This window comes from Pristiophorus japonicus, unplaced genomic scaffold (assembly GCF_044704955.1).
Source record: "Pristiophorus japonicus isolate sPriJap1 unplaced genomic scaffold, sPriJap1.hap1 HAP1_SCAFFOLD_405, whole genome shotgun sequence".
Lineage (NCBI taxonomy): Eukaryota > Metazoa > Chordata > Chondrichthyes > Pristiophoridae > Pristiophorus > Pristiophorus japonicus.
In genome coordinates, this window is record NW_027253926.1 from 220,904 (window position 1) to 248,320 (window position 27,417).

The 27,417-nt window shown below is 45.7% G+C and overlaps 1 protein-coding gene across 7 annotated transcripts in view; it reads left to right on the forward strand.

Moving 5' to 3' along the window:
* The window catches only part of LOC139250658 (maestro heat-like repeat-containing protein family member 1), a 272,705-nt gene that overhangs the window by 147,899 nt on the left and 97,389 nt on the right, over positions 1–27,417 (forward strand). The gene's annotated exons all lie outside the window — the stretch shown is intronic.

The following is a 27,417-nucleotide window of genomic DNA, read 5'->3' on the forward strand; positions in this document are numbered from 1 at the left end:
TGCGTTAAATCTCAGTAGTGAATGGTAGTAGTGACTGGCACGGCTGCACTAATCTCAGTAATGAATGGTAGTCGTGACGGGCATGAGTGCACTCATCTCAGTAGTAAATCATAGTAGTGACGGGCATGACGCATTAATCTCAGTAGTGAATGGTAGTAGTGACCGGCACGACTGCATTAATCTCAGGAGTGAATTGTAGTAGTGACGGGCATGACTGCATTAATCTCAGCAGTGAATTGTAGTAGTGACTGGTACGACTGTAATAATCTCAGTAGTGAATAGCAGTAGTGACGGGCACGACTGGATTAATCACAGTAGTGATGGGTGCGAGTGCATTAATCTCAGCAGTAAATCGTAGTAATGACAGGCACGAGTGCATTAATCGCAGTAGTGGATCATAGTAGTGACGGGCACGACTGCATTAATCTCAGTAGTGAGAGCACCAACTGCATTAATCTCAACAGTGAATGGTCGTAGTGACAGGCACGTGCATTAATCTCAGAAGTGAATGTTAGTCGTGACAGGCACGAATGCATTAATCTCAGTAGTGAATGGGCGTAGTGACGGGCATGAGTGCATTAATCTCAGTAATGAATGGTAGTAGTGACAGGCACGACTGCTTTAATCTCAGCAGTGAATGGTAGTAGTGACGGACATGACTGCATTAATCATAGCAGTGATGGGTGCGAGTGCATTAATCTCAGTAGTGAATGGTAGTAGTGACGGGCATGACTGCATTAATCATCGTCGTGATGGGTGCGAGTGCATTAATCTCAGTAGTGAATCGTAGTCGTGACAGGCATGAGTGCATTAATCTCAATCTTGAATGGCAGTAGTGACAGGCACGACTGCATTAATCTCAGTTGTGAATTATAGTAGTGACGGGCATGACTGCATTATTCGAAGTAGTGAATGATAGTAGTGACAGGCACGACTGCATTAATCTCAGCAGTGAATCGTAGTGGTGACGGGCACGACTGCAATAATCATAGTAGTGCTGGGTGCGAGTGCATTAATCTCAGCAGTGAATCGTAGTAATGACAGGCACAAGTGCACAAATCGCAGTCGTGGATCATAGTAGTGACGGGCACGACTGCATTAATCTCAGTAGTGAATGGTAATTGTGACAGGCACGGCTGCATTAATCTCAGTAGTGAATGGTAGTAGTGACGTACACGAGTGCATTAATCTCAGTCGTGAATGGTAGTACTGACGGGCACGGGTGCATTAATCTCAGTAGTGAATGGTAGTAGTGAATGGTAGTAGTGCGTTAATCTCAGTAGTGAATGGTAGTAGTGACGGGCATGACTGCATTAATCATCGTCGTGATGGGTGCGAGTGCATTAATCTCAGTAGTGAATGGTAATTGTGACAGGCACGGCTGCATTAATCTCAGTCGTGAATGGTAGTAGTGACGGGCACGACTGCATTAATCTCAGTAGTGAATGGTACTAGTGACGGGCACGACTGCATTAATCTCAGTTGTGAATTGTAGTAGTGACGGGCACGACTGCAATAATCTCAGTCGTGAATGGCAGTAGTGACGGGCACGACTGCATTAATCATAGTAGTGATGGGTGCGAGTGCATTAATCTCAGTAGTGAATCGTAGTAATGACAGGCACAAGTGCACAAATCGCAGTCGTGGATCATAGTAGTGACGGGCACGACTGCATTAATCTCAGTAGTGAATGGTAATTGTGACAGGCACGGCTGCATTAATCTCAGTAGTGAATGGTAGTAGTGACGTACACGAGTGCATTAATCTCAGTCGTGAATGGTAGTACTGACGGGCACGGGTGCATTAATCTCAGTAGTGAATGGTAGTAGTGAATGGTAGTAGTGCGTTAATCTCAGTAGTGAATGGTAGTAGTGACCGGCATGACTGCATGAATCTCAGTAGTGAATGGTAGAAGGGACGGGCACGGCTGCATTCATCTCAGTAGTGAATGATAGTAGTGTCGCGCACGAGTGCATTAATCTCAGTCGTAAATCGTAGTAGTGACAGGCACGTGTGTATTAATCTCAAGAGTGAATCGTAGTAGTGACGGGCATGGCTGCATTAATCTCAGTCGTGAATTGTAGTAGTGACAGGCACGAGTGCATTAATCTGAGTCATGAATCGTCGTAGTGACGGGCACGAGTACATTAATCTCAGTCTTGAATGGTAGTAGTGACAGGCACGACTGCATTAATCTCAGTCGTGAATGGTAGTACTGACGGGCTCGGGTGCATTAATCTCAGTAGTGAATGGTAGTAGTGAATGGTAGTAGTGCGTTAATCTCAGTTGTGAATGGTAGTAGTGACGGGCACGACTGCATTAATCATAGTAGTGATGGGTGCGAGTGCATTAATCTTAGCAGTGAATTGTAGTAGTGACAGGCACGAGTGCATTAATCGCAGCAGTGGATCATAGTAGTGATGGGCACGATTGCACTAATCTCAGTTGTGAATCGTAGTAGTGAAGGGCACGAGTGCATTAATCTCAGTAGTGAATGGCAGTAGTGACAGGCACGACAGTATTAATCTCAGCAGTGAATGGTAGTAGTGACAGGCACGAGTGCATTAATCTCAGTAGTTAATGGTCGTAGTGACGGGCATGAGTGCATTAATCTCAGTTGTGAATGGTAGTAGTGACGGGCACGACTGCATTAATCTCAGTTGTGAATTGTAGTAGTGACGGGCACGACTGCAATAATCTCAGTCGTGAATGGCAGTAGTGACGGGCATGACTGCATTAATCATAGTAGTGATGGGTGCGAGTGCATTAATCTCAGTAGTGAATCGTAGTCATGATAGGCACGAGTGCATTAATCGCGGTAGTGGATCAGAGTAGTGATGGGCACGAGTACATTAATCTCAGTAGTGACTGGTTGTTGTGACAGGCACGAGTGCATTAATCTCAGTCGTGAAGGGTAGCAGTGACGTGCACGGCTGCATTAATCTCAGTAGTGAATGGTAGTAGTGATAGGCACGAGTGAATTAATCTCAGTAGTGAATGGTAGTAGTGACAGGCACGAGTGCATTAACCTCAGCAGTTAATGGCAGTAGTGACAGGCATGACTGCATTAATCTCAGTAGTGAATGGTAGTCGTGACAGGTACAAGTGCATTAATCTCAGTAGTTAATGGTTGTAGCGACGGGCATGAGTGCATTAATCTCAGTTGTGAATGGCAGTAGTGACAGGCATGACTGCAATAATCACAGTAGTGAATGGTAGTAGTGACCGGCACGAGTGCATTAATCTCACCTCGTGAATGGTCGTAGTGACGGGCATGAGTGCATTTATTTCAGTAGTGAATCGTAGAAGAGATGGGCACGGGTGCATTAATCCCAGTAGTGAATGGTAGTAGTGCGTTAATCTCAGTAGTGAATGGTAGTAGTGACCGGCATGACTGCATGAATCTCAGTAGTGAATCATAGTAGTGACGGGCACGACTGCATTAATCTCAGTAGTGAATGGTAGTAGGGACGGGCACGGCTGCATTCATCTCAGTAGTGAATGGTAGTAGTGTCGCGCACGAGTGCATTAATCTCAGTCGTAAATCGTAGTAGTGACAGGCACGTGTGTATTAATCTCAATAGTGAATCGTAGTAGTGACGGGCATGGCTGCATTAATCTCAGTCGTGAATTGTAGTAGTGACAGGCACGAGTGCATTAATCTGAGTCGTGAATCGTAGTAGTGACGGGCACGAGTACATTAATCTCAGTCTTAAATGGTAGTAGTGACAGGCACGACTGCATTAATCTCAGTTGTGAATGGTAGTAGTGACGGGCACGACTGCGTTAATCATAGTAGTGATGGGTGCGAGTGCATTAATCTTAGCAGTGAATTGTAGTAGTGACAGGCACGAGTGCATTAATCGCAGCAGTGGATCATAGTAGTGATGGGCACGATTGCACTAATCTCAGTTGTGAATCGTAGTAGTGAAGGGCACGAGTGCATTAATCTCAGTAGTAAATGGCAGTAGTTACAGGCACGACAGTATTAATCTCAGCAGTGAATGGTAGTAGTGACAGGCACGAGTGCATTAATCTCAGTAGTTAATGGTCGTAGCGACGGGCATGAGTGCATTAATCTCAGTTGTGAATGGTAGTAGTGACAGGCACGAGTGCATTAACCTCAGCAGTGAATGGCAGTAGTGACAGGCATGACCGCAATAAACACAGTAGTGAATGGTAGTGGTGACCGGCACGAGTGCATTTATTTCAGTAGTGAATGGTAGTTGTGACGGGCAAGACTGCAATAATCTCAGTCGTGAATGGTAGTCGTGACCGGCATGACTGCATGAATCTCAGTAGTGAATCATAGTAGTGACGGGCACGACTGCATTAATCTCAGCAGTGAATGGTAGTAGGGACGGGCACGGCTGCATTCATCTCAGTAGTGAATGGTAGTAGTGTCGCGCACAAGTGCATTAATCTCAGTCATAAATCGTAGTAGTGACAGGCACGTGTGTATTAATCTCAATAGTGAATCGTAGTAGTGACGGGCATGGCTGCATTAATCTCAGTCGTGAATTGTAGTAGTGACAGGCACGAGTGCATTAATCTCAGTCGTGAATCGTAGTAGTGACGGGCACGAGTACATTAATCTCAGTCTTGAATGGTAGTAGTGACAGGCACGACTGCATTAATCTCAGTCGTGAATTGTCGTAGCGACGGTCACGAGTGCATTAATCTCAGTAGTGAATGGTAGTAGTGACTGCCACGAGTGCATTAATCTCAGTCGTGAATGGTAGTACTGACGGGCTCGGGTGCATTAATCTCAGTAGTGAATGGTAGTAGTGAATGGTAGTAGTGCGTTAATCTCAGTATTGAATGGTAGTAATGACCGGCACGACTGCATTAATCTCAGTAGTGAATCGTAGTAGTGAAGGGCACGAGTGCATTAATTTCAGTCGTGAATGGTAGAAGTGAAGGTCACGAGTGCACTCATCTCAGTTGTAAATGGTAGTAGTGACGGGCACCACTGCGTTAATCATAGTAGTGATGGGTGCGAGTGCATTAATCTCAGCAGTGAATTGTAGTAGTGACAGGCACGAGTGCATTAATCGCAGCAGTGGATCATAGTAGTGATGGACACGATTGCACTAATCTCAGTTGTGAATCGTAGTAGTGAAGGGCACGAGTGCATTAATCTCAGTAGTGAATGGCAGTAGTGACAGGCACGACAGTATTAATCTCAGCAGTGAATGGTAGTAGTGACAGGCACGAGTGCATTAATCTCAGTAGTTAATGGTCGTAGCGACGGGCATGAGTGCATTAATCTCAGTTGTGAATGGTAGTAGTGACAGGCACGAGTGCATTAACCTCAGCAGTGAATGGCAGCAGTGACAGGCATGACTGCAATAATCTCAGTAGAGAATGGTAATAGTAACTGGCAAGACAGCAATAATCTCAGTAATGAATGGTAGTGGTGATGTGCACGAGTTCATTAATCTCAGTCGTGAATGGTAGTAGTGACGTGCACGAGTGCATTAATCTCAGTCGTGAATGGTAGTAGTTACAGACACGAGTGCATTAATCTCACAGTGAATGGTAGTCGTGACAGGCACGAGTGCATTAATCTCAGTCGTGCATCGTAGTACTGACGGGCATGGCTGCATTAATCTCAGTCGTGAATCATAGTACTGACAGGCACGTGTGCATTAATCTCAGTGGTGAATCGTAGTACTGACGGGCATGGCTGCATTAATCTCACGAGTGGATGGTAGTAGTGACAGGCACGAGTGCATTCATCTCAGGAGTGAATGGTTGTAGTGACAGGCATGAGTGCATTAATCTCAGTAGTGAATCGTAGAAGAGATGGGCACGGGTGCATTAATCCCAGTAGTGAATGGTAGTAGTGCGTTAATCTCAGTAGTGAATGGTAGTAGTGACCGGCATGACTGCATTAATCTCAGTAGTGAATCGTAGAAGAAATAGACACGGGTGCATTAATCTCAATAGTGAATGGTAGTAGTGAATGGTAGTAGTGCGTTAATCTCAGTAGTGAATGGTAGTAGTGACCGGCATGACTGCATGAATCTCAGTAGTGAATCATAGTAGTGACGGGCATGACTGCATTAATCTCAGTAGTGAATGGTAGTAGGGACGGGCACGGCTGCATTCATCTCAGTAGTGAATGGTAGTAGTGTCGCGCACGAGTGCATTAATCTCAGTCGTAAATCGTAGTAGTGACAGGCACGTGTGTATTAATCTCAGTCTTGAATGGTAGTAGTGACAGGCACGACTGCATTAATCTCAGTTGTGAATGGTAGTACTGACGGGCTCGGGTGCATTAATCTCAGTAGTGAATGGTAGTAGTGAATGGTAGTAGTGCGTTAATCTCAGTTGTGAATGGTAGTAGTGACGGGCACCACTGCGTTAATCATAGTAGTGATGGGTGCGAGTGCATTAATCTTAGCAGTGAATTGTAGTAGTGACAGGCACGAGTGCATTAATCGCAGCAGTGGATGATAGTAGTGATGGGCACGATTGCACTAATCTCAGTTGTGAATCGTAGTAGTGAAGGGCACGAGTGCATTAATCTCAGTAGTGAATGGCAGTAGTGACAGGCACGACAGTATTAATCTCAGCAGTGAATGGTAGTAGTGACAGGCACGAGTGCATTAATCTCAGTAGTTAATGGTCGTAGCGACGGGCATGAGTGCATTAATCTCAGTTGTGAATGGTAGTAGTGACAGGCACGAGTGCATTAACCTCAGCAGTGAATGGCAGCAGTGACAGGCATGACTGCAATAATCACAGTAGTGAATGGTAGTAGTGACCGGCACGAGTGCATTAATCTCACCTAGAGAATGGTAGTAGTGACGGGCATGAGTGCATTTATTTCAGTAGTGAATGGTAGTTGTGACGGGCAAGACTGCAATAATCTCAGTAGTGAATGGTAGTCGTGACCGGCACGAGTGCATTAATCTCAGTTGTGCATCGTCTTACTGATGGGCATGGCTGCATTAATCTCAGTCGTGAATCATAGTACTGACAGGCACGTGTGCATTAATCTCAGTGGTGAATCGTAGTAGTGACGGGCTTGGCTGCATTAATCTCACTAGTGGGTGGTAGTAGTGACAGGCACGAGTGCATTCATCTCAGGAGTGAATGGTTGTAGTGACAGTCATGAGTGCATTAATCTCAGTAGTGAATCGTAGAAGAGATGGGCATGGCTGCATTAATCTCAGTGGAGAATCGTAGTAGTGACAAGCATGAGTGCATTAATCTCAGTCGTGAATGGTAGTAGTGACGTACACGAGTGCATTAATCTCAGTAGTGAATGGTAGTACTGACGGGCACGGGTGCATTAATCTCAGTAGTGAATGGTAGTAGTGCGTTAATCTCAGTAGTGAATGGTAGTAGTGACCGGCATGACTGCATGAATCTCAGTAGTGAATGGTAGTAGGGACGGGCAAGACTGCATTAATCTCAGTTGTGAATGGTAGTAGTGTCGCGCACGAGTGCATTAATCTCAGTCGTAAATCGTAGTAGTGACAGGCACGTGTGTATTAATCTCACAAGTGAATGATCGTAGTGAGCGGCATGACTGCATTAATCTCAGTAGTGATTGGCAGTGGTGACAGGCACGAGTGCATTAATCTCAGTAGTGAATGGTATAATGACGGGCATGAATGCATTAATCTCAGTAGTGAATGGTAGTAGTGATGGGCACAAATGCAGTAAGTAATCTCAGCAGTGAATGGCAGTCGTGACAGGCATGATGCATTAATCTCAGTCATGAATGGGAGTAGTGACGGGCACGAGTGCATTAATCTCAGTAGTGAATGGTAGTAGTGACGGGCACGACTGCAGTAATCTCAGTAGTGAATCGTAATAGCGATGGGCACGACTGCAATAATCTCAGTAGTGAATGGTAATAGTGACAGGCAAGAGTGCACTAATCTCAGTCGTGAATGGCACTAGTGACGGGCACGAGTGCATTAATCTCAGTATTGAATGGTAGTAGTGACGGGCACGACTGCATTAATCATAGTAGTGATGGGTGCGAGTGCATTAATCTCAGTAGTAAATCGTAGTAGTGACAGGCACGAGTGCATTAATCGCAGTCGTGGATCATAGTAGTGACGGGCACGACTGCATTAATCTCAGTAGCGACAGCACCAACTGCATTAATCTCAGCAGTGAATGGTAGTAGTGCGTTAAATCTCAGTAGTGAATGGTAGTAGTGACTGGCACGGCTGCACTAATCTCAGTAATGAATGGTAGTCGTGACGGGCATGAGTGCACTCATCTCAGTAGTAAATCATAGTAGTGACGGGCATGACGCATTAATCTCAGTAGTGAATGGTAGTAGTGACCGGCACGACTGCATTAATCTCAGGAGTGAATTGTAGTAGTGACGGGCATGACTGCATTAATCTCAGCAGTGAATTGTAGTAGTGACTGGTACGACTGTAATAATCTCAGTAGTGAATAGCAGTAGTGACGGGCACGACTGGATTAATCACAGTAGTGATGGGTGCGAGTGCATTAATCTCAGCAGTAAATCGTAGTAATGACAGGCACGAGTGCATTAATCGCAGTAGTGGATCATAGTAGTGACGGGCACGACTGCATTAATCTCAGTAGTGAGAGCACCAACTGCATTAATCTCAACAGTGAATGGTCGTAGTGACAGGCACGTGCATTAATCTCAGAAGTGAATGTTAGTCGTGACAGGCACGAATGCATTAATCTCAGTAGTGAATGGGCGTAGTGACGGGCATGAGTGCATTAATCTCAGTAATGAATGGTAGTAGTGACAGGCACGACTGCTTTAATCTCAGCAGTGAATGGTAGTAGTGACGGACATGACTGCATTAATCATAGCAGTGATGGGTGCGAGTGCATTAATCTCAGTAGTGAATGGTAGTAGTGACGGGCATGACTGCATTAATCATCGTCGTGATGGGTGCGAGTGCATTAATCTCAGTAGTGAATCGTAGTCGTGACAGGCATGAGTGCATTAATCTCAATCTTGAATGGCAGTAGTGACAGGCACGACTGCATTAATCTCAGTTGTGAATTATAGTAGTGACGGGCATGACTGCATTATTCGAAGTAGTGAATGATAGTAGTGACAGGCACGACTGCATTAATCTCAGCAGTGAATCGTAGTGGTGACGGGCACGACTGCAATAATCATAGTAGTGCTGGGTGCGAGTGCATTAATCTCAGCAGTGAATCGTAGTAATGACAGGCACAAGTGCACAAATCGCAGTCGTGGATCATAGTAGTGACGGGCACGACTGCATTAATCTCAGTAGTGAATGGTAATTGTGACAGGCACGGCTGCATTAATCTCAGTAGTGAATGGTAGTAGTGACGTACACGAGTGCATTAATCTCAGTCGTGAATGGTAGTACTGACGGGCACGGGTGCATTAATCTCAGTAGTGAATGGTAGTAGTGAATGGTAGTAGTGCGTTAATCTCAGTAGTGAATGGTAGTAGTGACGGGCATGACTGCATTAATCATCGTCGTGATGGGTGCGAGTGCATTAATCTCAGTAGTGAATGGTAATTGTGACAGGCACGGCTGCATTAATCTCAGTCGTGAATGGTAGTAGTGACGGGCACGACTGCATTAATCTCAGTAGTGAATGGTACTAGTGACGGGCACGACTGCATTAATCTCAGTTGTGAATTGTAGTAGTGACGGGCACGACTGCAATAATCTCAGTCGTGAATGGCAGTAGTGACGGGCACGACTGCATTAATCATAGTAGTGATGGGTGCGAGTGCATTAATCTCAGTAGTGAATCGTAGTAATGACAGGCACAAGTGCACAAATCGCAGTCGTGGATCATAGTAGTGACGGGCACGACTGCATTAATCTCAGTAGTGAATGGTAATTGTGACAGGCACGGCTGCATTAATCTCAGTAGTGAATGGTAGTAGTGACGTACACGAGTGCATTAATCTCAGTCGTGAATGGTAGTACTGACGGGCACGGGTGCATTAATCTCAGTAGTGAATGGTAGTAGTGAATGGTAGTAGTGCGTTAATCTCAGTAGTGAATGGTAGTAGTGACCGGCATGACTGCATGAATCTCAGTAGTGAATGGTAGAAGGGACGGGCACGGCTGCATTCATCTCAGTAGTGAATGATAGTAGTGTCGCGCACGAGTGCATTAATCTCAGTCGTAAATCGTAGTAGTGACAGGCACGTGTGTATTAATCTCAAGAGTGAATCGTAGTAGTGACGGGCATGGCTGCATTAATCTCAGTCGTGAATTGTAGTAGTGACAGGCACGAGTGCATTAATCTGAGTCATGAATCGTCGTAGTGACGGGCACGAGTACATTAATCTCAGTCTTGAATGGTAGTAGTGACAGGCACGACTGCATTAATCTCAGTCGTGAATGGTAGTACTGACGGGCTCGGGTGCATTAATCTCAGTAGTGAATGGTAGTAGTGAATGGTAGTAGTGCGTTAATCTCAGTTGTGAATGGTAGTAGTGACGGGCACGACTGCATTAATCATAGTAGTGATGGGTGCGAGTGCATTAATCTTAGCAGTGAATTGTAGTAGTGACAGGCACGAGTGCATTAATCGCAGCAGTGGATCATAGTAGTGATGGGCACGATTGCACTAATCTCAGTTGTGAATCGTAGTAGTGAAGGGCACGAGTGCATTAATCTCAGTAGTGAATGGCAGTAGTGACAGGCACGACAGTATTAATCTCAGCAGTGAATGGTAGTAGTGACAGGCACGAGTGCATTAATCTCAGTAGTTAATGGTCGTAGTGACGGGCATGAGTGCATTAATCTCAGTTGTGAATGGTAGTAGTGACGGGCACGACTGCATTAATCTCAGTTGTGAATTGTAGTAGTGACGGGCACGACTGCAATAATCTCAGTCGTGAATGGCAGTAGTGACGGGCATGACTGCATTAATCATAGTAGTGATGGGTGCGAGTGCATTAATCTCAGTAGTGAATCGTAGTCATGATAGGCACGAGTGCATTAATCGCGGTAGTGGATCAGAGTAGTGATGGGCACGAGTACATTAATCTCAGTAGTGACTGGTTGTTGTGACAGGCACGAGTGCATTAATCTCAGTCGTGAAGGGTAGCAGTGACGTGCACGGCTGCATTAATCTCAGTAGTGAATGGTAGTAGTGATAGGCACGAGTGAATTAATCTCAGTAGTGAATGGTAGTAGTGACAGGCACGAGTGCATTAACCTCAGCAGTTAATGGCAGTAGTGACAGGCATGACTGCATTAATCTCAGTAGTGAATGGTAGTCGTGACAGGTACAAGTGCATTAATCTCAGTAGTTAATGGTTGTAGCGACGGGCATGAGTGCATTAATCTCAGTTGTGAATGGCAGTAGTGACAGGCATGACTGCAATAATCACAGTAGTGAATGGTAGTAGTGACCGGCACGAGTGCATTAATCTCACCTCGTGAATGGTCGTAGTGACGGGCATGAGTGCATTTATTTCAGTAGTGAATCGTAGAAGAGATGGGCACGGGTGCATTAATCCCAGTAGTGAATGGTAGTAGTGCGTTAATCTCAGTAGTGAATGGTAGTAGTGACCGGCATGACTGCATGAATCTCAGTAGTGAATCATAGTAGTGACGGGCACGACTGCATTAATCTCAGTAGTGAATGGTAGTAGGGACGGGCACGGCTGCATTCATCTCAGTAGTGAATGGTAGTAGTGTCGCGCACGAGTGCATTAATCTCAGTCGTAAATCGTAGTAGTGACAGGCACGTGTGTATTAATCTCAATAGTGAATCGTAGTAGTGACGGGCATGGCTGCATTAATCTCAGTCGTGAATTGTAGTAGTGACAGGCACGAGTGCATTAATCTGAGTCGTGAATCGTAGTAGTGACGGGCACGAGTACATTAATCTCAGTCTTAAATGGTAGTAGTGACAGGCACGACTGCATTAATCTCAGTTGTGAATGGTAGTAGTGACGGGCACGACTGCGTTAATCATAGTAGTGATGGGTGCGAGTGCATTAATCTTAGCAGTGAATTGTAGTAGTGACAGGCACGAGTGCATTAATCGCAGCAGTGGATCATAGTAGTGATGGGCACGATTGCACTAATCTCAGTTGTGAATCGTAGTAGTGAAGGGCACGAGTGCATTAATCTCAGTAGTAAATGGCAGTAGTTACAGGCACGACAGTATTAATCTCAGCAGTGAATGGTAGTAGTGACAGGCACGAGTGCATTAATCTCAGTAGTTAATGGTCGTAGCGACGGGCATGAGTGCATTAATCTCAGTTGTGAATGGTAGTAGTGACAGGCACGAGTGCATTAACCTCAGCAGTGAATGGCAGTAGTGACAGGCATGACCGCAATAAACACAGTAGTGAATGGTAGTGGTGACCGGCACGAGTGCATTTATTTCAGTAGTGAATGGTAGTTGTGACGGGCAAGACTGCAATAATCTCAGTCGTGAATGGTAGTCGTGACCGGCATGACTGCATGAATCTCAGTAGTGAATCATAGTAGTGACGGGCACGACTGCATTAATCTCAGCAGTGAATGGTAGTAGGGACGGGCACGGCTGCATTCATCTCAGTAGTGAATGGTAGTAGTGTCGCGCACAAGTGCATTAATCTCAGTCATAAATCGTAGTAGTGACAGGCACGTGTGTATTAATCTCAATAGTGAATCGTAGTAGTGACGGGCATGGCTGCATTAATCTCAGTCGTGAATTGTAGTAGTGACAGGCACGAGTGCATTAATCTCAGTCGTGAATCGTAGTAGTGACGGGCACGAGTACATTAATCTCCATCTTGAATGGTAGTAGTGACAGGCACGACTGCATTAATCTCAGTCGTGAATTGTCGTAGCGACGGTCACGAGTGCATTAATCTCAGTAGTGAATGGTAGTAGTGACTGCCACGAGTGCATTAATCTCAGTCGTGAATGGTAGTACTGACGGGCTCGGGTGCATTAATCTCAGTAGTGAATGGTAGTAGTGAATGGTAGTAGTGCGTTAATCTCAGTATTGAATGGTAGTAATGACCGGCACGACTGCATTAATCTCAGTAGTGAATCGTAGTAGTGAAGGGCACGAGTGCATTAATTTCAGTCGTGAATGGTAGAAGTGAAGGTCACGAGTGCACTCATCTCAGTTGTAAATGGTAGTAGTGACGGGCACCACTGCGTTAATCATAGTAGTGATGGGTGCGAGTGCATTAATCTCAGCAGTGAATTGTAGTAGTGACAGGCACGAGTGCATTAATCGCAGCAGTGGATCATAGTAGTGATGGACACGATTGCACTAATCTCAGTTGTGAATCGTAGTAGTGAAGGGCACGAGTGCATTAATCTCAGTAGTGAATGGCAGTAGTGACAGGCACGACAGTATTAATCTCAGCAGTGAATGGTAGTAGTGACAGGCACGAGTGCATTAATCTCAGTAGTTAATGGTCGTAGCGACGGGCATGAGTGCATTAATCTCAGTTGTGAATGGTAGTAGTGACAGGCACGAGTGCATTAACCTCAGCAGTGAATGGCAGCAGTGACAGGCATGACTGCAATAATCTCAGTAGAGAATGGTAATAGTAACTGGCAAGACAGCAATAATCTCAGTAATGAATGGTAGTGGTGATGTGCACGAGTTCATTAATCTCAGTCGTGAATGGTAGTAGTTACAGACACGAGTGCATTAATCTCACAGTGAATGGTAGTCGTGACAGGCACGAGTGCATTAATCTCAGTCGTGCATCGTAGTACTGACGGGCATGGCTGCATTAATCTCAGTCGTGAATCATAGTACTGACAGGCACGTGTGCATTAATCTCAGTGGTGAATCGTAGTACTGACGGGCATGGCTGCATTAATCTCACGAGTGGATGGTAGTAGTGACAGGCACGAGTGCATTCATCTCAGGAGTGAATGGTTGTAGTGACAGGCATGAGTGCATTAATCTCAGTAGTGAATCGTAGAAGAGATGGGCACGGGTGCATTAATCCCAGTAGTGAATGGTAGTAGTGCGTTAATCTCAGTAGTGAATGGTAGTAGTGACCGGCATGACTGCATTAATCTCAGTAGTGCATCGTAGAAGAAATAGACACGGGTGCATTAATCTCAATAGTGAATGGTAGTAGTGAATGGTAGTAGTGCGTTAATCTCAGTAGTGAATGGTAGTAGTGACCGGCATGACTGCATGAATCTCAGTAGTGAATCATAGTAGTGACGGGCATGACTGCATTAATCTCAGTAGTGAATGGTAGTAGGGACGGGCACGGCTGCATTCATCTCAGTAGTGAATGGTAGTAGTGTCGCGCACGAGTGCATTAATCTCAGTCGTAAATCGTAGTAGTGACAGGCACGTGTGTATTAATCTCAGTCTTGAATGGTAGTAGTGACAGGCACGACTGCATTAATCTCAGTTGTGAATGGTAGTACTGACGGGCTCGGGTGCATTAATCTCAGTAGTGAATGGTAGTGGTGAATGGTAGTAGTGCGTTAATCTCAGTTGTGAATGGTAGTAGTGACGGGCACCACTGCGTTAATCATAGTAGTGATGGGTGCGAGTGCATTAATCTTAGCAGTGAATTGTAGTAGTGACAGGCACGAGTGCATTAATCGCAGCAGTGGATGATAGTAGTGATGGGCACGATTGCACTAATCTCAGTTGTGAATCGTAGTAGTGAAGGGCACGAGTGCATTAATCTCAGTAGTGAATGGCAGTAGTGACAGGCACGACAGTATTAATCTCAGCAGTGAATGGTAGTAGTGACAGGCACGAGTGCATTAATCTCAGTAGTTAATGGTCGTAGCGACGGGCATGAGTGCATTAATCTCAGTTGTGAATGGTAGTAGTGACAGGCACGAGTGCATTAACCTCAGCAGTGAATGGCAGCAGTGACAGGCATGACTGCAATAATCACAGTAGTGAATGGTAGTAGTGACCGGCACGAGTGCATTAATCTCACCTAGAGAATGGTAGTAGTGACGGGCATGAGTGCATTTATTTCAGTAGTGAATGGTAGTTGTGACGGGCAAGACTGCAATAATCTCAGTAGTGAATGGTAGTCGTGACCGGCACGAGTGCATTAATCTCAGTTGTGCATCGTCTTACTGATGGGCATGGCTGCATTAATCTCAGTCGTGAATCATAGTACTGACAGGCACGTGTGCATTAATCTCAGTGGTGAATCGTAGTAGTGACGGGCTTGGCTGCATTAATCTCACTAGTGGGTGGTAGTAGTGACAGGCACGAGTGCATTCATCTCAGGAGTGAATGGTTGTAGTGACAGTCATGAGTGCATTAATCTCAGTAGTGAATCGTAGAAGAGATGGGCATGGCTGCATTAATCTCAGTGGAGAATCGTAGTAGTGACAAGCATGAGTGCATTAATCTCAGTCGTGAATGGTAGTAGTGACGTACACGAGTGCATTAATCTCAGTAGTGAATGGTAGTACTGACGGGCACGGGTGCATTAATCTCAGTAGTGAATGGTAGTAGTGCGTTAATCTCAGTAGTGAATGGTAGTAGTGACCGGCATGACTGCATGAATCTCAGTAGTGAATGGTAGTAGGGACGGGCAAGACTGCATTAATCTCAGTTGTGAATGGTAGTAGTGTCGCGCACGAGTGCATTAATCTCAGTCGTAAGTCGTAGTAGTGACAGGCACGTGTGCATTAATCTCAATAGTGAATCGTAGTAGTGAAGTGCACAACTGCATTAATCTCAGTCGTGAATTGTAGTAGTGACAGGCATGAGTGCATTAATCTTAGTGGTGAATCGTAGTAGTGACGGTCACGAGTACATTAATCTCAGTCCTGAATGGTAGTAGTGACAGGCACGACTGCATTAATCTCAGTCGTGAATTGTCGTAGTGACGGGCACGAGTGCATTAATCTCAGCAGTGAATGGTAGTAGTGACTGCCACGAGTGCATTAATCTCAGTCGTGAATGGTAGTACTGACGGGCACGGGTGCATTAATCTCACCTAGTGAATGGTATTAGTGACGGGCATGAGTGCATTTATTTCAGTAGTGAATGGTAGTTGTGACGGGCAAGACTGCAATAATCTCAGTAGTGAATGGTAATAGTAACTGGCAAGACAGCAATAATCTCAGTAATGAATGGTAGTGGTGATGTGCACGAGTTCATTAATCTCAGTCGTGAATGGTAGTAGTGACGTGCACGAGTGCATTAATCTCAGTCGTGAATGGTAGTAGTTACAGACACGAGTGCATTAATCTCACAGTGAATGGTAGTCGTGACAGGCACGAGTGCATTAATCTCAGTCGTGCATCGTAGTACTGACGGGCATGGCTGCATTAATCTCAGTCGTGAATCATAGTACTGACAGGCACGTGTGCATTAATCTCAGTGGTGAATCGTAGTACTGACGGGCATGGCTGCATTAATCTCACGAGTGGATGGTAGTAGTGACAGGCACGAGTGCATTCATCTCAGGAGTGAATGGTTGTAGTGACAGGCATGAGTGCATTAATCTCAGCAGTGAATCGTAGAAGAGATGGGCACGGGTGCATTGATCCCAGTAGTGAATGGTAGTAGTGCGTTAATCTCAGTAGTGAATGGTCGTAGTGACCGGCATGACTGCATGAATCTCAGTAGTGAATGGTAGTAGGGACGGGCAAGACTGCATTAATCTCAGTCGTGAATGGTAGTAGTGTCGCGCACGAGTGCATTAATCTCAGTCGTAAGTCGTAGTAGTGACAGGCACGTGTGCATTAATCTCAATAGTGAATCGTAGTAGTGAAGTGCACAACTGCATTAATCTCAGTCGTGAATTGTAGTAGTGACAGGCACGAGTGCATTAATCTTAGTGGTGAATCGTAGTAGTGACGGTCACGAGTACATTAATCTCAGTCCTGAATGGTAGTAGTGACAGGCACGACTGCATTAATCTCAGTCGTGAATTGTCGTAGTGACGGGCACGAGTGCATTAATCTCAGCAGTGAATGGTAGTAGTGACTGCCACGAGTGCATTAATCTCAGTCGTGAATGGTAGTACTGACGGGCACGGGTGCATTAATCTCAGTAGTGAATGGTAGTAGTGCGTTAATCTCAGTAGTGAATGGTAGTAATGACCGGCACGACTGCATTAATCTCAGTAGTGAATCGTAGTAGTGAAGGGCACAACTGCATTAATCTCAGTCGTGAATCGTAGTCGTGAAGGGCACGATTGCACTAATCTCAATCGTGGATCGTAGTAGTGAAGGGCACGAGTGCACTCATCTCAGTTGTGAATGGCAGTAGTGACGGGCACGACTGCGTTCATCATAGTAGTGATGGGTGCGAGTGCATTAATCTCAGTAGTGAATCGTAGTAGTGACAGGCACGAGTGCATTAATCGCAGTAGTGGATCATAGTAGTGATGGGCACGACTGCATTAATCTCAGTAGTGACAGCACCAACTGCATTAATCTCAGTAGTGAATGGTAGTCGTGACAGGCACGAGTGCATTAATCTCAGTAGTGAATGGTAGTAGTGAAGGGCACGACGGCATTAATCTCAGTCGTGAATGGCAGCAGTGATGGACACAAGTGCATTAATCTCAGTAGTGAATCGTAGTAATGACACCACGAGTGCATTAATCGCAGTAGTGGATCATAGTAGTGACGGGCACGACTGCATTAATCTCAGTAGTGAATGGTAATTGTGACAGGCACAGCTGCATTAATCTCAGTAGTGAATGGCAGTAGTGACAGGCACGACTGCATTAATCACAGTAGTGAATGGTTGTAGTGAAAGGCACAAGTGCATTAATCTCAGTAGTGAATGGTAGGCGTGACAGGCACGAGTGCATTAATCTCAGTAGTGATGGGCACAAGTGCATTAATCTCAGTCGTGAATGATAGTAGTGACGGGCACGAATGCATTAATCTCAGTAGTGAATGGTAGTAGTGACGGGCACGACGGCATTAATCTCAGTCGTGAATGGCAGTAGTGATGGACACAAGTGCATTAATCTCAGTCGTGAATCGTAGTAATGACAGGCACGAGTGCATTAATCGCAGTAGTGGATCATAGTAGTGACGGGCATGGCTGCATTAATCTCACGAGTGGATGGTCGTAGTGACAGGCACGAGTGCATTCATCTCAGGAGCGAATGGTTGTAGTGACAGGCATGAGTGTATTAATCTCAGTAGTGAATCGTAGAAGAGATGGGCACGGGTGCATTAATCTCAGTAGTGAATGGTAGTAGTGAATGGTAGTAGTGCGTTAATCTCAGTAGTGAATGGTAGTAGTGACCGGCATGACTGCATGAATCTCAGTAGTGAATCATAGTAGTGACGGGCACGACTGCATTAATCTCAGTAGTGAATGGTAGTAGGGACGGGCACGGCTGCATTCATCTCAGTCGTGAATGGTAGCAGTGTCGCGCACGAGTGCATTAATCTCAGCCGTAAATCGTAGTAGTGACAGGCACGTGTGTATCAATCTCAAGAGCGAATCGTAGTTGTGACGGGCATGGCTGCATTAATCTCAGTCGTGAATCATAGTACTGACGGGCATGGCTGCATTAATCTCACTAGTGGATGGTAGTAGTGACAGGCACGAGTGCATTCATCTCAGGAGTGAAAAGGTTGCAGTGACAGTCATGAGTGCATTCATCTCAGTAGTGAATCATAGAAGAGATGGGCATGGCTGCATTAATCTCAGTGGAGAATCGTAGTAGTGACAAGCATGAGTGCATTAATCTAAGTCGTGAATGGTAGTAGTGACGTACACGAGTGCATTAATCTCAGTCGTGAATGGTAGTACTGACGGGCACGGGTGCATTAATCTCAGTAGTGAATGGTAGTAGTGCGTTAATCTCAGTAGTGAATGGTAGTAGTGACCGGCATGACTGCATGAATCTCAGTCGTGAATCATAGTAGTGACGGGCAAGACTGCATTAATCTCAGTCGTGAATGGTAGTAGTGACGGGCACGACTGCATTAATCTCAGTAGTGAATGGTAGTAGGGACGGGCACGGCTGCATTCATCTCAGTAGTGAATGGTAGTAGTGTCGCGCACGAGTGCATTAATCTCAGTCGTAAATCGTAGTAGTGACAGGCACGTGTGCATTAATCTCAGTGGTGAATCGTCGTAGTGACGGGCATGGCTGCATTAATCTCAGTCGTGAATCGTAGTAGTGATGGGCACGAGTGCATTAACCTCAGTAGTGAATCGTAGTTGTGACAGGCACGAGTGCATTGATCTCAGTTGTGAATGGTAGTAGTGACGGGCACGGCTGCATTAATCCCCGTGGTGAATCGTAGTAGTGATGGGCACGAGTGCATTAACCTCAGTAGTGAATCGTAGTTGTGACAGGCACGAGTGCATTAATCTCAGTTGTGAATGGTCAGAGTGACGGGGCCGAGAGCATTAATCTCAGTAGTGAATGGTCATAGTGACGGGCACGAGTGCATTAATCTCAGTAGTGAATGGTACCAGTGACGGGCACGAGTGCACTAATCTAAATTCGTGAATGTTAGTAGTGACAGGCACGACTGCATGACTCTCAGTAGTGAATGGTAGTAGTGACAGGCACGAGTGCATTAATCTCCGTGGTGAATCGTAGTAGTGATGGGCACGAGTGCATTAACCTCAGTAGTGAATCGTAGTTGTGACAGGCAAGAGTGCATTAATCTCAGTTGTGAATGGTCAGAGTGACGGGGCCGAGAGCATTAATCTCAGTAGTGAATGGTCATAGTGACGGGCACGAGTGCATTAATCTCAGTAGTGAATGGTACCAGTGACGGACACGAGTGCACTAATCTAAATTCGTGAATGTTAGTAGTGACAGGCACGACTGCATGACTCTCAGTAGTGAATGGTAGTAGTGACAGGCACGAGTGCATTAATCTCAATCGTGAATGGTAGTAGTGACGGGCATGATTACATTAATCTCCGTAGTGAATCGCAGTAGTGATGGGCACGAGTGCATTAACCTCAGTAGTGAATCGTAGTTGTGACAGGCACGAGTGCATTAATCTCAGTGGTGAATAATAGTAGTGACGGGCACGAGTGCATTAATCTCAGTAGAGAATGGTAGTCGTGACCGGCACCTGTGTATTAATCTCAGTTGTGACAGGCACGAGTGCATTAATCTCAGTGGTGAATAATAGTAGTGACAGGCACGTCTGCATTAATCTCGGCAGTGAATGGGAGTAGTGACAGGCACGACTGCATTAATCTCAGCAGTGAATCGTAGTCGTGACAGGCACGAGTGCATTAATCTCAGTCGTGAATGGTAGTAGTGACGGTCACGACTGCATTAATCTCAGTCGTGAATGGCAGTAGTGAACGGAACGACTGCATTAATTTCCGTAGTGAATCGTAGTAGTGATGGGCACGAGTGCATTTACCTCAGTTGTGAATGGTAGGAGTGACGGGCACGAGTGCATTAATCTCAGTCGTGAATTTTAGTAGTGACGGGCATGACTGCATTATTCTAAGTAGTGAATGATAGTAGTGACAGGCACGAGTGCATTTATCTCAGTCGTGAATCGCAGTCGTGAAGGTCACGATTGCACTAATCTCAATCGTGCATGGTAGTAGTGAAGGGCACGAGTGCACTCATCTCAGTTGTGAATGGTAGTCGTGAAGGGCACGACTGCGTTAATCATAGTAGTGATGGGTGCGAGTGCATTAATCTTAGCAGTGAATTGTAGTAGTGACAGGCACGAGTGCATTAATCGCAGCAGTGGATCACAGTAGTGATGGGCACGATTGCACTAATCTCAGTTGTGAATCGTAGTAGTGAAGGGCACGAGTGCATTAATCTCAGTAGTGAATGGCAGTAGTGACAGGCACGACAGTATTAATCTCAGCAGTGAATGGTAGTAGTGACAGGCACGAGTGCATTAATCTCAGTAGTTAATGGTCGTAGCGACGGGCATGAGTGCATTAATCTCAGTTGTGAATGGTAGTAGTGACAGGCACGAGTGCATTAACCTCAGCAGTGAATGGCAGTAGTGACGGGCATGACTGCAATAATCACAGTAGTGAATGGTAGTAGTGACCGGCACGAGTGCATTAATCTCACCTAGTGAATGGTAGTAGTGACGGGCATGAGTGCATTTATTTCAGTAGTGAATGGTAGTTGTGACGGGCAAGACTGCAATAATCTCAGTAGTGAATGGTAGTGGTGACGTGCACGAGTGCATTAATCTCAGTCGTGAATGGTAGTAGTGACGTGCACGAGTGCATTAATCTCAGTCGTGAATGGTAGTAGTTACAGACACGAGTGCATTAATCTCATAGTGAATGGTAGTCGTGACAGGCACGAGTGCATTAATCTCAGTCGTGCATCGTCATACTGATGGGCATGGCTGCATTAATCTCAGTCGTGAATCATAGTACTGACAGGCACGTGTGCATTAATCTCAGTGGTGAATCGTAGTAGTGACGGGCATGGCTGCATTAATCTCACTAGTGGATGGTAGTAGTGACAGGCAGGAGTGCATTCATCTCAGGAGTGAATGGTTGTAGTGACAGGCATGAGTGCATTAATCTCAGTAGTGAATCGTAGAAGAGATGGGCATGGCTGCATTAATCTCAGTGGAGAATCGTAGTCGTGACAAGCATGAGTGCATTAATCTCAGTCGTGAATGGTAGTAGTGACGTACACGAGTGCATTAATCTCAGTCGTGAATGGTAGTACTGACGGGCACGGGTGCATTAATCTCAGTCGTGAATGGTAGTAGTGAATGGTAGTAGTGCGTTAATCTCAGTAGTGAATGGTAGTAGTGACCGGCATGACTGCATGAATCTCAGTCGTGAATCATAGTAGTGACGGGCAAGAGTGCATTAATCTCAGTCGTGAATGGTAGTAGTGACGGGCACGACTGCATTAATCTCAGGAGTGAATGGTAGTAGGGACGGGCACGGCTGCATTCATCTCAGTAGTGAATGGTAGTAGTGTTGCGCACGAGTACATGAATCTCAGTCGTAAATCGTAGTAGTGACAGGCACGTGTGCATTAATCTCAATAGTGAATCGTAGTAGTGATGGGCACGGCTGCATTAATCTCAGTAGTGAATCGTAGTCGTGAAGGGCACGATTGTACTAATCTCAATCGTGGATCGTAGTAGTGAAGGGCACGAGTGCACTCATCTCAGTTGTGAAGGGTAGTAGTGACGGGCACGACTGCGTTAATCATAGTAGTGATGGGTGCGAGTGCATTAATCTCAGTAGTGAATCGTAGTAGTGACAGGCACGAGTGCATTAATCGCAGTAGTGGATCATAGTAGTGATGGGCACGACCGCATTAATCTCAGTAGTGACAGCACCAACTGCATTAATCTCAGTAGTGAATGGTAGTAGTGACGGGCACAAGTGCATTAATCTCAGTAGTGAATGGTAGTAGTGACGGGCACGACGGCATTAATCTCAGTCATGAATTGCAGTAGTGATGGGCACAAGTGCATTAATCTCAGTTGTGAATATTATTAGTAACGGGCACGAGTGCATTAATCTCAGTAGTGAATCGTAGTAATGACAGGCACGAGTGCATTAATCGCAGTAATGGATCAGAGTAGTGACGGGCACGACTGCATTATTCTAAGTAGTGAATGATAGTAGTGACAGGCACGACTGCATTAATCTCAGCAGTGAATGGTAATTGTGACAGGCACAGCTGCATTAATCTCGGTAGTGAATGGCAGTAGTGACAGGCACGACTGCATTAATCACAGCAGTGAATGGTTGTAGTGACAGGCACAAGTGCATTAATCTCAGTAGTGAATGGTAGGCGTGACAGGCACGAGTGCATTAATCTCAGTAGTGAATGGGAGTAGTGACGGGCACGAGTGCATTAATCTCAGTAGTGAATGGTAGTAGTGACGGGCACGACTGCATTAATCTCAGTCGTGAATTTTAGTAGTGACGGGCATGACTGCATTATTCTAAGTAGTGAATGATAGTAGTGACAGGCACGAGTGCATTAATCTCAGTTGTGAATCGTAGTACTGACAGGCACGACTGCAATAATCTCAGCAGTGAATGGCAGTAGTGACAGGCACGACTGCATTAATCGCAGTCGTGGATCATAGTAGTGACGGTCACGACTGCATTAATCTCAGTAGTGAATGGCAGTAGTGACAGGCACGACTGCATTAATCACAGTAGTGAATGGTTGTCGTGACAGGCACAAGTGCGTTAATCTCAGTCGTGAATGGTCGTAGTGACCGGCACGACTGCATTAATCTCAGTCGTGAATTGTCGTAGTGACGGGCACGAGTGCATTAATCTCAGTAGTGAATGGTAGTAGTGACTGCCACGAGTGCATTAATCTCAGTCGTGAATGGTAGTACTGACGGGCACGGGTGCATTCATCTCAGTAGTGAATGGTAGTAGTGCGTTAATCTCAGTCGTGAATGGTAGTAATGACCGGCACGACTGCATTAATCTCAGTAGTGAATCGTAGTAGTGAAGGGCACGACTGCATTAATCTCAGTCGTGAATCGTAGTCGTGAAGGGCACGATTGCACTCATCTCAATCGTGGATCGTAGTCGTGAAGGGCACGAGTGCACTCATCTCAGTTGTGAATGGCAGTAGTGACGGGCACGACTGCGTTAATCATAGTAGTGATGGGTGCGAGTGCATTAATCTCAGTAGTGAATCGTAGTAGTGACAGGCACGAGTGCATTAATCGCAGTAGTGGATCATAGTAGTGATGGGCACGACTGCATTAATCTCAGTAGTGACAGCACCAACTGCATTAATCTCAGTAGTGAATGGTAGTCGTGACAGGCACGAGTGCATTAATCTCAGTAGTGATGGGCACAAGTGCATTAATCTCAGTCGTGAATGTTATTAGTGACGGGCACGAGTGCATTAATCTCAGTGGTGAATCGTAGTAATGACAGGCACGAGTGCATTAATCGCAGTAGTGGATCATAGTAGTGACGGGCACGACTGCATTAATCTCAGCAGTGAATCGTAGTAGTGAAGGGCACGACTGCATTAATCTCAGTCGTGAATCGTAGTCGTGAAGGGCACGATTGCACTAATCTCAATCGTGGATCGTAGTAGTGAAGGGCACGACTGCACTCATCTCAGTTGTGAAAGGCAGTAGTGACGGGCACGACTGCGTTAATCATAGTAGTGATGGGTGCGAGCGCATTAATCTCAGTAGTGAATCGTAGTAGTGACAGGCACGAGTGCATTAATCGCAGCAGTGGATCATAGTAGTGATGGGCACGACTGCATTAATCTCAGTAGTGACAGCACCAACTGCATTAATCTCAGTAGTGAAAGGTAGTCGTGAAAGGCACGAATGCATTAATCTCAGTCGTGATGGGCACAAGTGCATTAATCTCAGTCGTGAATGGTAGTAGTGACGGGCACGATGCATTAATCTCAGTAGTGAACGGTAGCAGTGACGGGCACGACGGCATTAATCTCAGTCGTGAATGGCAGTAGTGATGGACACAAGTGCATTAATCTCAGCAGTGAATGGTAGTCGTGACGGGCACGACGGCATTAATCTCAGTCGTGAATGGCAGTAGTGATGGACACAAGTGCATTAATCTCAGTCGTGAATCGTAGTAATGACAGGCACGAGTGCATTAATCGCAGTAGTGGATCATAGTCGTGACGGGCACGACTGCATTAATCTCAGTAGTGAATGGTAATTGTGACAGGCACAGCTGCATTAATCTCAGTAGTGAATGGCAGTAGTGACAGGCACGACTGCATTAATCACAGTAGTGAATGGTTGGAGTGACAGGCACAAGTGCATTAATCTTAGTAGTGAATGGTAGGCGTAACAGGCACGAGTGCGTTAATCTCAGTAGTGAATGGTAGTAGTGACGGGCACGACTGCATTATTCTAAGTAGTGAATGATAGTAGTGACAGGCACGAGTACATTAATCTCAGTCGTGAATCGTAGTACTGACAGGCACGACTGCATTAATCTCAGCAGTGAATCGTAGTCGTGACGGGCACGACTGCAATAATCTCAGTAGTGAATGGTAGTAGTGACAGGCACGACTGCATTAATCGCAGTCGTGGATCACAGTAGTGACGGTCACGACTGCATTAATCTCAGTAGTGAATGGCAGTAGTGACAGGCACGACTGCATTAATCTCAGTAGTGAATGGTAATTGTGACAGGCACGGCTGCATTAATCTCAGTTGTGAATGATAGTAGTGACGGGCACGACTGCATTAATCTCAGTAGTGAATGGTAGTAGTGACGGGCACGACTGCATTAATCTCAGTTGTGAATTGTAGTAGTGACGGGCATGACTGCATTATTCTAAGTAGTGAATGATAGTAGTGAATGGTAATAGTGCGTTAATCTCAGTAGTGAATGGTAGTAATGACCGGCACGACTGCATTAATGTCAGTAGTGAATCGTAGTAGTGAAGGGCACGAGTGCATTAATTTCAGTCGTGAATGGTAGTAGTGAAGGGCACGAGTGCACTCATCTCAGTTGTGAATGGTAGTAGTGACGGGCACGACTGCGTTAATCTTAGTAGTGATGGGTGCGAGTGCATTAATCTTCGCAGTGAATTGTAGTAGTGACAGGCACGAGTGCATTAATCGCAGCAGTGGCTCATAGTAGTGATGGGCACGATTGCACTAATCTCAGTTGTGAATCGTAGTCGTGAAGGGCACGAGTGCATTAATCTCAGTAGTGAATGGCAGTAGTGACAGGCACGACAGTATTAATCTCAGCAGTGAATGGTAGTAGTGACAGGCACGAGTGCATTAATCTCAGTAGTTAATGGTAGTAATGACAGGCACGAGTGCATTAACCTCAGCAGTGAATGGCAGTCGTGACAGGCATGACTGCAATAATCACAGTAGTGAATGGTAGTAGTGACCGGCATGAGTGCATTAATCTCACCTAGTGAATGGTAGTAGTGACGGGCATGAGTGCATTTATTTCAGTAGTGAATGGTAGTTGTGACGGGCAAGACTGCAATAATCTCAGTAGTGAATGGTAGTGGTGACGTGCACGAGTGCATTAATCTCAGTCGTGAATGGTAGTAGTGACGTGCACGAGTGCATTAATCTCAGTCGTAAATGGTCGTAGTTACAGACACGAGTGCATTAATCTCATAGTGAATGGTAGTCGTGACAGGCACGAGTGCATTAATCTCAGTCGTGCATCGTCTTACTGATGGGCATGGCTGCATTAATCTCAGTCGTGAATCATAGTACTGACAGGCACGTGTGCATTAATCTCAGTGGTGAATCGTAGTAGTGACGGGCATGGCTGCATTAATCTCACTAGTGGATGGTAGTAGTGACAGGCACGAGTGCATTCATCTCAGGAGTGAATGGTTGTAGTGACAGGCATGAGTGCATTAATCTCAGTAGTGAATCGTAGAAGAGATGGGCATGGCTGCATTAATCTCAGTGGAGAATCGTAGTAGTGACAAGCATGAGTGCATTAATCTCAGTCGTGAATGGTCGGAGTGACGTACACGAGTGCATTAATCTCAGTCGTGAATGGTAGTACTGACGGGCACGGGTGCATTAATCTCAGTCGTGAATGGTAGTAGTGAATGGTAGTAGTGCGTTAATCTCAGTAGTGAATGGTAGTAGTGTCGCGCACGAGTACATTAATCTCAGTCGTAAATCGTAGTAGTGACAGGCACGTGTGCATTAATCTCAATAGTGAATCGTAGTAGTGACGGGCATGGCTGCATTAATCTCAGTAGTGAATTGTAGTAGTGACAGGCACGAGTGCATTAATCTCAGTGGTAAATCGTAGTAGTGACGGGCACGAGTGCATTGATCTCAGTAGTGAATGGTAGGAGTGACTGCCACGAGTGCATTAATCTTAGTCGTGAATGGTAGTACTGACGGGCACGGGTGCATTAATCTCAGTAGTGAATGGTAGTAGTGCGTTAATCTCAGTAGTGAATGGTAGTAATGACCGGCACGACTGTATTAATCTCAGTAGTGAATCGTAGTAGTGAAGGGCACGACTGCATTAATCTCAGTCGTGAATCGTAGTCGTGAAGGGCACGATTGCACTAATCTCAATCGTGGATCGTAGTAGTGAAGGGCACGAGTGCACTCATCTCAGTTGTGAATGGTAGTAATGACGGGCACGACTGCGTTAATCATAGTAGTGATGGGTGCGAGTGCATTAATCTCAGTCGTGAATCGTAGTAGTGACAGGCACGACTGCATTAATCGCAGTAGTGGATCATAGTAGTGATGGGCACGACTGCATTAATCTCAGTAGTGACAGCACCAACTGCATTAATCTCAGTAGTGAATGGTAGTAGTGACGAGCACGAGTGCATTAATCTCAGTAGTGAATGGTAGTAGTGACGGGCACGAGTGCATTAATCTCAGTCGTGAATCGTAGTAGTGACAGGCACGAGTGCATTAATCGCAGTAATGGATCATAGTAGTGATGGGCACGACTGCATTAATCTCAGTAGTGACAGCACCAACTGCATTAATCTCAGTAGTGAATGGTAGTAGTGACGAGCACGAGTGCATTAAT